Genomic DNA, 16,708 nt, shown 5'->3' with positions numbered 1-16,708 from the left:
GCCAGAGGGCGTTGGAAAAGAATGGAAAGGGCAGACACTTGGCCCTTTAAAGAGCTGAGAGCTAAGTGCTGTTCCAGCCCTGACTGCAAAAAAGAAAGGAGTCGAGGAAGGGAGAACACCACCGGAGAAAGAGATTGAGATTCACACCAACGAAAATAAGACCGCCAGGTACGGTTGTAAATCCTCGCGGAAGAGGGCTTGCATGCCTTGAGCATGGTGCGAATCACCTGTGTTGAGAAGGCCCTTAGTACCGCGGTCTCAACCGCCACGTCACCAAATGCAGCGACTGTAAATTGGGGTGGCACAGGGGACCCTGAGAGAGAAGGTCTGGACGAAGGCCAATCTGGAGCCACAAGAATGGCGGGAATGCCCTCCGCTTTGAGCTTCCTCAGGACCCTGGGAAGGAGAGGAAGAGGGGGAAACAGATAAGGTAGGGAGAACCCCGACCAAGGAATCACCAGTGCATCCGCTGCCAGAGCACGGGGGTCCCAGGACTTCGACACAAAGAGGGGAACCTTCTGACTGTGGCGGGATGCAAAGTGGTCCATATCTGGAGTTCCCCAGAGGCCGCAGATCTCTGCAAATACCTCCGGATGAAGGGACCACTCGCCGGGGTCGGGAGAGGACCGGCGTAGGAAGTCCGCTTCCCAACTGTTTACGCCCGGGATGTGAATTGCTGAGATGTCCGGAACCCTGAGTTCCACCCAGCGAAGGATCTTGGAAACTTCGGCCATCGCTGCCAAACTGCGGGTGCCGCCCTGGCGATTGATGTATGCCACCGCAGTGGAGTTGTCCGATTGGACACGAACTGGGCGGCCCTGGAGAAGGATCTCCCAATGTAACAGGCAAAGGTAGATTGCCCTCAGCTCCAAGATGTTGATCGGGAAGAGTGTCTCTCTGGGAGACCAAAGGCCCTGGAATGTCCGGTCTCGGAAGACACCCCCCAATCCGAAAGGCTGGCATCCGTCGTGACAACCAGCCAATGGAGGGGCAGGAAGGAGTGCCCCGAAGAAGCAGGGGGGAGTGGATCCACCACAGAAGGGAACTGCGAGATGTCCGAGGAAGTACAAACTTGCGATCGAGGGACAATAGAGACCTGTCCCACCGGGATAGAATCACGAGTTAAAGGGGCTAGGCCGAAGGGGAGAGCCACAAACTGGAAATGTCCCTCCAGAACAGCAAAGCGGAGGAACCGCTGGTGTTCCGGTAAAATCGGGACATGGAGGTAGTGCCTCCCTGATGTCCAATGAGGAAAGAAACTTCCCCTGATTCATGGTCGCCACAACCAAACGGAGAGACTCCATGCGGAAGTGGCGCAGGAGGAGATGCCGATTGAGGAGCTTTAGATCTAATATGGGGCGTACTGAACCCCCTTTCTTGGGAACTACAAAAAGGTTGGAATAAAAACCTCGAAAGCGTTCCCTGGGAGGAACCGGAACAATGACCCCCTGAATGATGAGGGACTGAAGCGCACCCCGAAAGGCCTTTGCCAGAGAGGGAGATCGCGGAGCTCGGGAAAGGAAAAAACGATCCTTTGGAAGAGAGGCAAACTCGATACGGTAACCGTTGGAAACCACATCTCTGACCCAGGAGTCCTGCACATGTGTGGTCCAGATGTCCCGGAAGAGCAATAGACGACCTCCCACCCGAGAAAAATCCACGGGTGGGGGGCGTCCCTTCAGGCAGAGGTGGGTTTGCGGGTACCTGCCTTGGGCGCAAAGCGGCCCGAACGGTTATCCGATTTCCAGGATGGGCGAGTTTGGAAGAAGGGAGCCTTTTTGTCCTGAGAGGGCGCCTGCCTGGTCCCCTTCGTGACCCCGAAGGTCTGAAAAGACCGAAAGGAGGTAGATTTACGTCGGGAGGTAGTACTACGGGCCTTATTTTGAGGTAATAAGGAACTCTTCCCTCCCGTGGCTCCCGAGATGATCTCATCTAGGCGCTTACCAAAAAGCCGAGAGCCAGTAAAAGGAAGCTCAGTGAGAGACTTTTTAGAGGCTGCGTCCGCATCGCACGCGGATCTACGGAGAGCCAAAAGGTTACCCATGGCAAAAGCAGCACAGCGGGCAGACTGCATGGAAGCAGAACAAAGAAAATCTCCCGCTTTAGAAAGCAGGAGAACCTAGTCGGCCAGTTCTTCCGAGGAAGCCCCAGAAGAAATGCCATTACGGAGTCTGGAAACCCAGACCGTAATGGCCCTGGAAACCCAGGCAGAGGCAAAGGCAGGGAGAAGAGATGAACCCGCAGCCTCAAAGGCAAATTTAGCCAAGGTCTCCACCCTTTTGTCCGCTTGATCTTTAAAAGATGCAGCATCGGACAAAGGTAGGGTAGTAGTTTTAGATAGACAGGAGACTGGTGGGTCCACCGTAGGAGCTGAAGTCTACCGGGCAATGAGGTCCTTAGCAAAGGGATAACGCGCTTGAACCTTCTTTTTTTCTTGAAACCTCTTGTCAGGGTGCCTCCTGGCAGACTCCAGCAAGGATTCAAATTCAGCATGGGAGCTGAACATCTTGGGTGCCGGACAGGCACGATGAAAGGAAACTTCTGGGACAGCGTCCGAAGTTCCTGGTTCCTCTAGGTGAAAGGTGTCTCTTATGGCCGAAACCAATGAGTCCACCGTATAGGCCATGTCTGCGTGGTCTTCTGAGTCAGAGACAGTGCCGGCGCAGCAAGACGCTGCGAAAACGAAAGTAAACTGCGCCCCAGCCATGTCGCACACGACGTGGCCGGAGCACAGAAGAAAAAATCCAGAGAGAGAAGGCAGCCCCGGCTGCTGAATAAAGAAAGACTGACCAAGTGAATAAAAAAAGTACAGTCTGACTCTAGCCCCCTGAGTTACCCCAATAGTGTTAGGGAGCCCTTGCCAATAGGGACCCCAACTAGAAATAATTAAAAGGAGTGGGACCAAAACAGGGGGTCTCCAGAGGTTGCAAGCCCCCGACACCTGAAATAAAAAAAGGTGGGAGGGGGATACTCACCTCAATCTGAAGAACTCACCTAATGAAGTCTTCAGTCATGAAGTCTTTAGCCAGCTTTTAGTCAGCTGCCTCATGCCGGGCTTGAAAAGAGAGACGAGCAGGGAAAAGTGGGGGACCCGGATCCATAAGGTACAACCCCAGGCGCTGGCCATTGGCGAGAGGGGGTTGACAGTACATCCACGATGTCTGTGCCCCCTCAATCGCAAATGGGGAAACAGTGAATGCTATGTTCCTGAGACCCCACCTGAAAAAAGGAAAATAAAAGGGAATAAGAAAAACTAAACGTCCCTATTCTGGAAAAATAAAAAATGTTAGACCCCCAGACTAGTGACCATCTCCTGCAACACTAAGCTTAAACTGATTACCTCAGGCTCTGTAGGCGGGTATATCCTGCTGGGAGGAGATTACTTTTTTTGATTTCCTTAGTGTCAAGTCTCCTAGCAACAACAGCATATACCCAAGGTCTGTGTCCCCCAATGGAGCCGATAGAGAAACATGAGTTACTGCAATCCATTTCTGTGAGAAATACTTTATTTTGTAGAAAATTTCAGGGGTACCTACATTTACGGCCATGACTGTATATGTGAATGTACCATTATACTGAGATTATACATATTATATGGCCTCTGTCACCCACCATGTAGATTATGTCCAAGTTAATTAATTGTAATCTATAGCTGTGCAGGAAAAAGTTAAACTCAATAAGGTGATCATAGCTCTTAGATTTTATGATTTTATTTTTACTTTCCAGCTATATTTTAATAATAAAAAACCTGAACATTGTAAGAAAGTTAATAAAAACTGTAAGAAAATGAATCTAATGTTTCTTCTATTTGGGAAAGTATCACTGGAGAAATGTGGGACTCCACTTAACACTTCATTATCTCCCTAACCCTGTCAGGGGTGTAGTGTTGTATCATGTAATGGTTTTCCAAGTCAAGAAATCCTGGGTGGCAGTCATGTATTGAAGCTTGCCTCTGGATCTTCTCAATTCACTAGACTTCAGATAAGAAATGATGAATGAGGGCAGTGAGGAAGCTGTAATCAGTAGCTGCTGAAACATGCGCTACCAGTGACTCCGAGCCTTACAAGAAAATAAATACTATTTTATAGGAGAAATGCTTAATTCTACTGTTATCTTATCTGTGTCCGTAGTATAATTATAGAATATATATTTACAGTTATAGAAATAAAAGCAGTCAGCAGTCTGTCTGTTCCATGGATTTTTGTGACTTTACATGGATTACTGAAACCTAAAGGTGGTAGGGGTCCAACCTAGAGACACCTAGTGATCAGCATGACAAAGAGGCAGTCTCTGATACGGCAATGTCCATACATGTGTAGTGGTGTTGTGTATTGAAGATCAGGCTATTCCTGGATATCAGACAGTAGATAAAATCTTGGAACACCCTTTTATGGTAAATTCTTTTGTCTCTGAGCATCATATTTAGTCTGTAATTTGTTAAAGGGGTAAAAAAAAAAAAAAAACCTAATCAACTGGTGGTAGAAAATTTGCAGATTTGTAGATCAATCTGCAACTAATGCAACAGCTGTAGGCACCCTGATTGAAAACCACACTGATTTGAATGGATGCAGCTCATTTATGTTTCAATGGGTGGGGTGGCTGATATGTGGGAGGGAGGGAAATGGAATTGTGGGATTTGTAGTAAAAAAAAGAAAATACCAGTTCACAAAACGCTAGCCACTGTATTATGGTTATTTCACAACATAGCCATTTAGCCACAAGACAAGCGCAGATCCTTCCTTAGCATGTCCATTATTGTCTGCCAGGTACGTACTAAAATCACCTTATGGTGGATAACCCCTTTAAAGGGGTAGTCCAGTGGTGAAAAACTTATCCCCTATCCTAAGCATAGTTGATAAGTTTGAGATCGCGGGGGGTCCGACCGCTGGGGCCCCCAGCGATCTCTCTGTACGGGGGCCAGGCTCTCCGGCCAGATAGCGGGTGTCGACCACCGCACGAAGCGGCGGCAGACACGCCCCCTCAATACATCTCTATTGCAGAGCCGGAGATTGCCGAAAGCAGCGCTCCGGCTCTGCCATAGAGTTGTATTGAGGGGGCGTCGGCCGCTGCTTCGTGCGGAGGTCGACACGCCCCTTCCCACGGGCTGTCGGGGCTCCAGCGGTCCGACCTCCCGCAATCTGCAACTTATCCCCTATCCTTAGGATAGGGGATAAGTTGTTCACCACTGGATATCTCCTTTAAGCCTTCCAGTACTTATCAGAGAAACTTGTGTAATTCTTTCCAGTCTGTCCACAGTGCTCTCTGCTGCCTCCTCTGTCCATGTCAAGACTGTACAGGGCATGAGTGAATTCCCATAGCAAACCTCTCCTGCTCTGGACAAACCTCTCCTTGACACGGACAGAGGTCTCAGCAGAAAGCACTGTGGTCAGACTGGGAAGAGCTATACGACTTTCACTGGAGCATACAGCAGCTGATAAGTACTGGAGAAATATTTTTAAATAGAAGTAATTTACAAATCTCAGCACCCAGTACAGCATATGGGGTCTATGACATTTATGTATATTGGACGACTCTGACACTTCGAATACCATCAGCTGGTAAATATATATTTCTGATACGGCTACCCACATATGGAACATTAAATATATATCCATCTACATGCATTACAATTGCGGACTGTGATAACCTTCGGACTAACAGATGCCGGATTAATGATTTTCCTGATATCCGTATAGAGCTGTATATTTGTTTATTATATTTTATATACTATTTGCCTCCCCACAAGGGCCCTGTGTAAGGAGGCTTTTTATATATATACCGGTATATATTTTTATATATTGCATTTTGTTTTAATAAATGTATTCTTTGCTATGATCATCAATTTGAAGCACGGTTCTCTATTTTTATCTCTGTTTACATTTATCATGTATTAGTCTATCTGGTATTAGTCTTGAGGTGACGGTATTATATTTTTTTCTCTTTTCATAAATTTCATTGTACTTCTTTTGGTGTAAGTACTGTACCATATATACACCTAGACTAATTTTTTGTGAGCAGCACATTCCTTTTTTATAATTTACAAATCTGTTTAACTTTCCGGCACTAGTTGATTTAAAAAAATGTTTTCTTTCCTCCGAAGTACCGAAGAGTCAGAATGTTCCCTCTCAATAGTTTTAAATACTGATGGGAAATTATACAGATCAAACTATAGGGGGGAATTTATCATTCCCTGCAAAATAACAAAATTGCAGATTTATTTTTTTGCAAGTTCATCTTTGCCCACAAAGATTTAGGGACCTAGTATCCATCTGATAAATTGGGATACATATAGGGTTGCAGTCCTGAGGCATGCGGGGGCGGCACGCTGGATACACAGATGTGTGCTGAGATATGGGGGCACTTATTTATTTAGACTTTGGAGTATATACTTACCTGCCGGACATTTCTTTTTTATGACATATATGAGATCTATGTGTTGTCATTTGTTGTAATCAAGCAGAAATTATGGTTACAATGCAGCCTCTTATCACAGAACCTGTATGGGGCGTTCAAATTTACTGGCCGAAATCACATGTTTTTCTAAAGATGGCCAGCAACAGTGGCCGCTTTCTAGTTACTGGCCTGCCCAGCCGCAGCATCACTGGTGGGTGTGGCATAGTGACATCACAGCCTAGCGACCGGATATGATGTCAGGCGCCAGGATCCCGGGCACGGAAGCGCAGGAAGCCGCTGAAACTAAACGTCTCCCCGCCACTGCAGGTTGCGCTCCGTCTGTGGGGTCCTGACCAGGCATGGAATCGAAAGCACTGCTTAGCATTCTGTTCTCCATTTAAGGTTTGGAATACAATACTCACAGGTCCTTGTGCATATGTTTCTTTTCCCTATAGGTAAACATTATCTCAGAACTGTGAGTAAACTGTGATTCAATATACACCAGAATCTTATTTCAAGACTAAGTTTGCATACTGACATTATGTATGGTATATTTTTTTTATTGCAGGAGAAAACGAAAAATTCGTGCTGGATCAAGTCTCATTGGTGCTCAGTTGCAATATATTGTGATTTGTGGAAATTAACCTCACTATCTATATACTTTGTATAATGGTTAATATACTTGATAAATTGGTGGCAATTTAGTAGGTCTCTCCTGAGGACGCCACATAACTGTGGAAGAAACATGTCGAGAGCTATATTATTGAGTGGGAGTGAAGAAATAGACCCTAATAAGGGCATATTATCATCCTTTGATTGTATTGTTGGCCGGTTGCCAGGGATAACGACATCCCGGTAATTGAGTAGCCACACTGCTAATGGATAAGAGCCATGGTGAGGGACGACAACTGTTGATGAGTATTCAGATAGACCTAATTTGAGCACATTACCATTATCAGTTTGTACTGTTGGCTGGTTGCTAGGGGCAACAACATCCTAGCAATCTCAATCATTACTTATAGGTGTTATATTGGACCCTTATACTGTCTGATTCTTACAACCAACTTGGCAACAAAACACCAGAAAAACCCAGTCAGTTTCAATATTTATTATTATTTTGGGTTTGGATTTGAGCACAACGTGGTGTTTTTTACATACATTATTAAAAGTTACGTTTTAGGCACCTCCCCACTGTACTTGCTGTGTTCTAGTACATTTTTGTTCACAAAAATGTTGTGAAAACTCCCTCTTTACACAAAAATGTGCACAAAAACACAGGTTGTGTAAAAACTTGCCAATCTGTACTGGTGCAGGGAATGACAAATTTCCCCCACAATGTTCAAAAGTTGGTAAATAACATTCTTGCATTAAATTGTACTGATTTTATGTTGCACAATATCATGTATCTATCTAGAATTCTACAGGATAGTTGATTTCACAGAGCAGTGCATTGTTGGACATCTGAGGATAGATACACAGTTAGAGGTAAGTTCTTAGGTCACTTGTCTGACAGGTTGCTCTGTTTCCAAGAGCAACCTGCAGAATACGGAGACCAGCTATGTGTATGTGGGTAAGGTATCATTGGTCATAAATATTGCAAAGAAAAGTAATATGTTTATCATGTACTACAGAAGCAGAAGTGTAGAAGCCGTTGCATTTATGCAACCAAATATCATCCAAGGCTCGGAAATATTGGCTAAAAGATAGAAAGGTCCAAGACACAAGGCAGCATAAGTGTCACACAGAAAATCACAAACAGATACTGCTACTGCTGCATACCCTTCCTCAACCCCCACCGACAATTCATTGCTGCAGTAAATGTGGATTTTTTTTTTACTGACATTCCAGGCAGTGAAGTGGGCTCTTCATGCTTTAGTAAAATAAGGAAGATGCCACTTTTACCTCAAGCATAAATTGCTTAATGCTATTTATTTCATGAACCAATGCAATATGCATCTAGGAGTGAAGGAGTGTTTCCAATAGGTCAACTATGAACATTTTTTATATGGACCATAATTTATCAGATTTCATTGGCATCATGCATCTCAAATCCAGTACATAAAGCCACCACCAGCACCCTCTCCACTCCTGTCTGGGCAATGTAAGTACTCTTACTGCACTGGGTCATTTACATTAGTGTGCACAAGGTCCTAATGCCGGCCAGAGGCAGGTCTTAAAGGGGTGCTTAAACATCTTATCCCCTATCCGAAGGATAGGGGATAAGATGCCTGATCGCGGGAGTCCCGCCGCTGGGGACCCCCGGGATCAGGCACGCGGCACCCGTTTGTAATCAGTCCCCGCAATGCAAGCCTACGGGAGGGGGCGTGATAGCTATCACGCCCCCTCCCGTAGGCTTGCATTGAGGGGCGAAGCATGACGTCACACGGGGGCGGAGGCGTGACGTCACACGCCGCCCGCCCTGTAGTCGTCGGTAATCAGTCCCGGAACGAACACGCTCCGGGGACTGATTACAAACGGGGTGCTGCGTGCATGATCCCGGGGGTCCCCAGCGGCGGGACTCCCACGATCAGGCATCTTATCCCCTATCCTTTGGATAGGGGATAAGATGTTTAAGCATCGGAGAACCCCTTTAATGGTAAATGGCCTGTGGTCTTAAGTTTTCATTTTTTTTTTTTTTTGCTGTGGTCTGATTTGGTTTAGGTTAGGGAGTCTAGGTGTGATCGGTTTATTTAGGGGGTCTGATTTATTTAGGAAATATAATTTATTTAGGGTTAGGCCTGAATTCTTGGAAACAGCACATGATATCAGAGAAGCAGTCAGTCAGCAGGGTAGAAGATAACAGCATGCTAACTACGGAGATAGAGGAAGAGCTGACAATAGCAAGTATGCTTGGCTTTGCATACATGTCTCTCCACCTCAGCATCTTAAAAGACGTAAAGAAGGATAAACTGTGGTATTGACACTGGATGTTGACTTGGAAAGACAGTGACTAGGAATCTGGTCAGATGTCAGAGAAGGGCAGCAGTTGCAGGTGATTTAAGACTTGGCTTGTACTTGGAAGTTTTTTGATCAAAGCCAGAAGTAGATCCTACAGGAAGATAAGTATTAGTCCATTTTAAAATTTCCCATTCCATTTGAAACCCCTTTTGGCTTTGGCTTAAAAACTGCAGAGAAAATTTTTCAAAAAACTGTCAAGTGAAAACCCAACCTCATCCATGTAAACTTTTTGGGTGTCCCGGCAGCATCCTTCCGATATTTGGGGAAAAATAATATATTTGGTTTAAATCTAATTGGCTTTCATACATATTTGTGAATACAAACTAGTTATATATCATTTAGATCTTAGATTTCATCTACATATCCTTAGGAATTTCACAGCAGTAAAATACTCCGGTTTCTCTTACAAAGTGATCTTGATGACAATATTTATGGTGACAAAATTTCCCTTAGAAAATATGATTAACAGTATGTTTTTTTTCTTCCAAAGATATATATCAAGGATCAGTTTCTGAGAATACACGATTGTGGATAGCATCATGAACCCATATTCAGCAATACTTTCACAGCTTCCTAACAGTTCTTTCTTTATGAAAATAAATCTTCAGGCAATAAATTTCCCTGTGTCACTCCATGCTTCTATTGCTATGGAAATACAATGAAGTTTGTAGATTACCACAGATGAAAGAGCCTTTCAGTTTATTGTATGCAGTTTAAAGAAATCACATGAATAGGTTTAATAATAATATGAACTGAGAATTATATTTTTCAAATTAGTTTTTAGCGTGTAGACTTAAGTAATTGGTTATTTGCTTGCTTGCACATTGCAAATTTCAAAATAAATAAATCTAAAATGGAATACAGTGCTATAAACTCAATGGGGGAGATTTATCAAAGCTGTCTATGTCGCGCATCAATATAGACCAAACTACAGAGGGCTAGGCTGGTCTATTATGCGCCTAATTAATCAAAAGTCACACGGCTCTTGATAAATTCTGCACACGGACTTCGGGATCTATACTTTAGACTGTATTTAAACCTGCTCCAGTGTGGTCTGACATTTCGGCGTACTTTCAGCCGATGCGACTTGTCGCTGAAAAGTCGCTTTTGATAAATTTATCCCCAATGCATTTTTCCGTCTAAAAAAGACTAGAATGCATCATGTTCTAAAAATCCTCTAAAGCAAAAGTCGCAGAAAAGTTGCACATATTTAGACTGCGACTTTCTGTGTGACGAATTTAGATGGGAAAAAACTGTTTAAATCCTTTGATAAATCTCCCCCAATGAATGGTAAGGTCACATATGTGGAGGTCTGTATTTTCCCTTTGGCCTAAAATGGTGTGAAATAATAAAAAAAATCACCTTGTCATTTTATTATGATGCTTCCAGGTGCTCCCGGTCTCTGTACTTCCTGACCCCGGGAACAGGGACATGTAACTCCTGCAGCCAATCACAGGCTGCCACAGTGACTAGATACAACTAGTGGCTGTCTGCAGAGGTTACATGTCTGTGTTAAAAAGAGACTCTGAATGGAAAAATGTTTACAAATCACCTGGTGCCAGAAAGTTCTACAGATTTGTAAGATCTATTAAAAATTCTTCCAGTACTTATCAGATGCTGTATACTACAGAGGACATTGTGTAGTTCTTTCCAGTTTGACCACAGTGCTCTCTGCTGCCACCTCTGTCCATGTCAGGAACTCTCCAGAGAAGGAGCAAATACCCACAGTGAACCTCTCCTGCTCTAAATGGGAGCAGCAGGGGATTGATATACAGTGACCCCTCGACCTACGATGGCCCCGACATACGATAATTTCAACATGTGATGGCCTCTCAGACGCTATTGCATGTTGAAGGCAGCATCAACATACGATGCTTTTGTATGTCGGGGCCATCGCTTAAATGGCTATCCGGCAGCGCTGACTGCTTCAGTTACCACCGGATAGCCGTTTACAGTGCCCCGTGAGCTCCGGTGATGTCTCTTACCTGTCCTAGGGGCTCCGGCGCGTCCTCTTCAGGATCCTCTGCATCGTCGGCGTTCTCCATCGACGTCATCATGTCACTGCGCACGCCGTCCCGTCATCCAATAGGAGCGGCGTGCGTAGCGACGTGATGGCGGCGACGGAGAGCGAGGATGCTGGGGAAGCAGAGGCCTTGCCGGAGCGTCGAGGACACCCCGGGGACGTGGCGACAGCGATGGAGGGCGACATCCAGGGCAGCGGTGACGGTTCGGAGCGACGGGGACAGGTGAGTACAACTCAGTGGCGTTGCGACCCGGGTGCGGGGGGTGCGGCCCGCACCGGGTGACACCAACCTAATGGGGTGACACCAAGACGCTCCGCAGCACCCACCCCCTCCCCAGCTACACTGACACCCCCCTATGTGCCCGACCGGCCTCCCATCTGTCAAAACCCCCCACCCCCCCCCCTTTCAGTGCGCCCGTCCGTCATCACGCCCCCCCCCCCCCCTCACCTTCACCAGTACTGTGCCCGGCCTCCGCTCCCACGTCTGCGCCGGACTGACGTCACACCGCATGGCCGCGCAGGGGGACGTCAGTTACGTCACTCGCATTGCGCCCGGTGAGAAGGATCGCTGCGCTGGATGGGTGAGTGTGTGTGTCTTTCTCTATCTATGTTTGTTTGTGTGTGTGTGACTCTGTGTGTCTGTGTGTGACTGTGTGTTTGTGTGACTGTGTGTGACTCTGTGTGTGTGTGACTCTGTGTGTCTGTCTGTGAGTGTGTGTCTCTCTGACTGTGTATTTGTGTGTGTGTCTCTCTGTGTTGTATGTGTTTTTTTTTTGTGTGTGTGTGTGTGGGGGGGGGGGGAGACTTTGACGCATTGTGGGGAACCTGCGGCCTAATGTGGGGAGTCTATGCACCTAATGTGGGGAGTCTATGCTACCTAATGTGGGGAGTCTATGCTACCTAATGTGGGGAGTCTATGCTACCTAATGTGGGGAGTCTATGCTACCTAATGTGCGGAGTCTATGCTACCTAATGTGCGGAGTCTATGCTACCTAAGGTGCGGAGTCTATGCTACCTAATGTGGGGAATCTGTGCTACCTAATGTGGGGAAATTGCTACCTAATGTGGGGTAACTGGTACCTACTGAATGTGGGGAAACTGCTACCTAATGTGGGGAATCTGTGCTACCTAATGTGGGGAAATTGCTACCTAATGTGGGGTAACTGGTACCTACCTAATGTGGGGAAACTGGTACCAAATGTGGGGAATATATGCTGCCTAATGTGGGGAAAAGATGCTACCTAAAGTGGGGAAACTGCTACCTACCTAATGTGGGGGAACTGCTGCCTACCTAATGCTCCCCCCCTGGCAGTAGCACCCTCATCATCCACCAGCAACTACCCCCCCCCCCCCCAGCAGCAGCAGCACCTCCATCAGCAGATCCTAATGGTGGATGATGGCGGTGCTCCTGCCAGGAGGATGATCCTGCCGATGGATGATGGGGGTGATACTGCCAGGGGGGATGGCCAGTAGCACCCTCATCATCCTTCAGCAACACCCCCCCCCCAGTAGTAGCACCCCGATCATCCACTAGCAACACCACCAATACCCCCCTCCCGTGGTAATAGCATCAGCTAACGGATGTTGAGGGGTGTTACTGCGGTTGTGGTATTATATTCAGAGGGTGCACTGTATGGCAACGTTATATTCAGAGGGCGCAGTTTGTGGTAGTATTATTAGAGATGAGCGAACTTACAGTAAATTCGATTCGTCACAAACTTCTCGGCTCAGCAGTTGATGACTTATCCTGCGTAAATTAGTTCAGCCTTCAGGTGCTCCGGTGGGCTGGAAAAGGTGGATACATTCATAGGAAAGATTCTCCTAGGACAATATCCACCTTTTCCAGCCCACGGGAGCACCTGAAAGCTGAACTAATTTATGCAGGAAAAGCCATCAACTGCCGAGCCGAGAAGTTTGTGACGAGTTGAATTTACTGTAGTTTGCTCATCTCTAAGTATTATATTCAAAGGGCGCAGTGGGTGGTAGTAATATATTCAGAGTGTACAGTATGTGTTGGTATTATATTCAGAGGGTACAGTATGTGATAGTATTCAGGGGTACAGTATGTGGCAGATTTATATTCAGAGGGTACAGTATGTGATGGTATTATATTCAGAATGTACAGTATGTGGTAGTATTATTTTCAGTGGGTAAGGTGTATGGAAGGTTTATAATCAAAGAGTATAGTGTATTGTAGTATTATATTTAGAGGATATAGTGTCTGGCAGGTTTATAATAATACTTGTTTTCATATAGAGGATGAGAATGCGCTGACATAGTGAGGAGACGTCTGGGCGTCACATTCTGCAGACAGAAGTTTTAGCTGGACCAGGCGGTATGTACCATCTGAATTAGATAAGGGAAGACTATAGAGAAGACGTCACCTGTAGTCACTGATATTATTCTGTATTCTCCTCACTATAGAGAAGACGTCACCTGTAGTCACTGATATCATTGTGTATTCTCCTCACTATAGAGAAGACGTCACCTGTAATCACTGATATCATTGTGTATTCTCCTCACTATAGAGAAGACGTCACCTGTAGTCACTGATATCATTGTGTATTCTCCTCACTATAGAGAAGACGTCACCTGTAGTCACTGATATCATTGTACATTCTCCTCACTATGTCCTATCAGAGCTGTAGTCGCTTGTCAGTTCTACAGTTATGGTCAGTGAAACTACAACTCCCAGCATAACCTCACCACTGCTCAAAGGGGTACTCTACTGGAAAACATTTTTTTTTAATCAACTGGTGCTACAAAGTTAAACAGATTTGTAAATTACTTCTATTTAAAAATCTTAATCCTTCCAGTACTTATTAGCTGCTGTATAAGCGATTCACAGGAAGTTATTTTCTTTTTTAATTTCTTTTCTGTCTTACCACAGTGCTCTGTGCTGACACCTCTGTCCATGTCAAGAACTGTCCATAGTAGGAGCAAATCCCCATAGCAAACCTATCCTGCTCTGGACAGTTCCTGACATGGACAGAGGTGTCAGCAAATAGCACTGTGGTCAGATTGGAAAGAACTACACAACTTCCTGTGGAGCATACACCAGCTTATAAGTACTGTAAGTATTAAGATTTTAAATAGAAGTAATTTAAAAATCTGTTTAACTTTCTGGCACCAGTTGATATAAAAGTAAATGTTTTCCAGTGGAGTACCCCTTTAAGTAATTCTGGGAGGTGTATATTTAAATGGTGAAAACTTATTTAACACTTTCCTATTCTGTGGCAACTGGTATATCTGATTATTATACTGGAATTTCTCACAATGCGCTACAACAGTGGTGTCTGTCACAACAGGCTAAAAACTTACTGGGGGGAGGGGGGAGGTATGGGGGTGACACCATTTTCTACCGCACCGGGTGACACCAACCCTAGCAACGCCACTGGTACAACTTCCTCTAACAGTGGTCCACAACCTGCGGACCACTAAACATGCGATGGTTTCAACAAACGATGGTCCGTTTGGAACGGATTACCATCGTATATTGAGGGACCACTGTATTGAATAGTTTCTTTTATTATTTTATGGATACGCCCTGCATCCCGAGTCCTTAAGGACCGAGGGCGTATGCATACGCCAGTGGGAATTCCGGCCCCCACCGCTAGCCGGTTGGGGACCGGAGCCGGATGCCTGCTGAAATCGTTCAGCAGGCATCCCGGCATATCGCCCAGGGGGGTCATTATGCCTCCCCATGTCGGCGATCGCCGCAGATCGCTGGACAATTCAGTCCAGCGATCTGCGGCGATTCCGGGTCAATCGGGTCTCCAGTGACCCGATGACCCGGAATTACTGGCTGTTCGGGGCCGTCTCTGACGGCCCCGAACAGCCAGAGCCTGCAGGGGTGAGGTGGCACTGGTGCCACCTCACGATCGCCCTGATTCGTCGGCCGGATTACCGGCCGACCAATCAGGGCGCCTGCTGCGGGTGTCACTCCCGCACCCGCTCCGCCCCTCTTCTGGAGGACGTGAGCGGGTGCGGGACGTGCACCCCGGGTGCTGGGGACCCCGATCCTCGGCGCCCCTGTTGGGATCGGGGCCCCAGGAGCAGCTGCGGCGGCGGGACTGACCTGCAGCGTCTGGATCGTTGGAGGTGAGTGACAGCCTCCTGCTGTTGCTTAGCAACAGCTCCCAGCATGCAAAAAGGGCATGCTGGTAGCTGTAGTTATGCAACAGCAGGAGGCAGACCACCACAACTCCCAGCATTCCCTTATGGGCATGCTGGGACTTATGGTTTTGCAACAGCTGGAGGCACATTCTTTCTATGGAAAAGTGTACCTTCAGCTGTTGTATAACTACAACTCCCAGCTTGCACAAACAGCTAAAGTGCATGCTGGGAGTTGTAGTGGTGCATCTGCTGGTTGCATAACTACAACTCCCAGCATGCCCGTTGGCTGTCGGTGACTGCTGAGAGTTGTAGTTTTGCAACAGCTGAAGGCACACTGGTTGTGAAACTCAGAGTTTTTTTTTACCTAACTCAGTGTTTCACGACCGGTGTGCCACCAGCTGTTGCAAACTACAACTCTCAGCAGTCACCGTACACCATGCACCGTACATGCTGGGAGTTGTAGTTTTGCAACAGCTGGAGGCACACTGGTTGTGAAACACTGAGTTAGGTCACAAACTCAGTGATACATAACCAGTGTGCCTACAGTTGTTGAAAAACTGCAACTCTCAGCAGTCACCGACAGCCAACGGGCATGCTGGGAGTTGTAGTTATGCAACAGCTGGATGTCCCCCCCCAATGTGAACGTACAGGGTATACTCACATGGGCGGAGGATTACAGTAAGTATCTGGCTGCAAATTTGAGCTGCCGCAAACTTTCTGCTGCAGCTCAAATTGCCAGCGAGAAACTACTGTGAACCCCCGCCCGTGCGACTGTACCCTAAAAACACTACACTACACTAACGCAAAAAATAAAATAAAAAGTAAAAAACACTACATATACACATACCCCTACACAGCCCCCCTCCCCTCCCCAATAAAAATGAAAAACGTCTGGTACGCCACTGTTTCCAGAACGGAGCCTCCAGCTGTTGCAAAACAACTCCCAGTATTGTCGGACAGCCGTTGACTGTCCAGGCATGCTGGGAGTTTTGCAACAGCTGGAGGCACCCTGTTTGGGAATCACTGGCGTAGAATACCCCTATGTCCACCCCTATGCAATCCCTAATTTAGGCCTCAAATGCGCATGGCGCTCTCACTTTGGAGCCCTGTCGTATTTCAAGGCAACAGTTTAGGGTTACATATGGGGTATCGCCGTACTCGGGAGAAATTGTGTTACAAATTTTGGGGGGTATTTTCTGCTTTTACCCTTTTTTACAT

The 16,708-nt window shown here is 46.4% G+C and overlaps 1 protein-coding gene and 1 long non-coding RNA gene across 5 annotated transcripts in view; one reads left to right on the top strand and one right to left on the bottom strand.

Moving 5' to 3' along the window:
* The window catches only part of PACRG (parkin coregulated), a 634,469-nt gene that overhangs the window by 107,724 nt on the left and 510,037 nt on the right, over positions 1-16,708 (bottom strand). The window lies entirely within an intron of this gene.
* LOC130362405 (uncharacterized) lies at positions 6,677-10,007 on the top strand. The gene is made up of 3 exons (XR_008891403.1): positions 6,677-6,795; positions 7,808-7,878; positions 9,842-10,007. It is a non-coding gene; the product is annotated as an uncharacterized LOC130362405 (long non-coding RNA).

Source organism: Hyla sarda, chromosome 3, assembly GCF_029499605.1.
Source record: "Hyla sarda isolate aHylSar1 chromosome 3, aHylSar1.hap1, whole genome shotgun sequence".
In the NCBI taxonomy this organism is placed as follows: domain Eukaryota; kingdom Metazoa; phylum Chordata; class Amphibia; order Anura; family Hylidae; genus Hyla; species Hyla sarda.
This window is presented reverse-complemented; position numbering and strand designations above follow the sequence as displayed.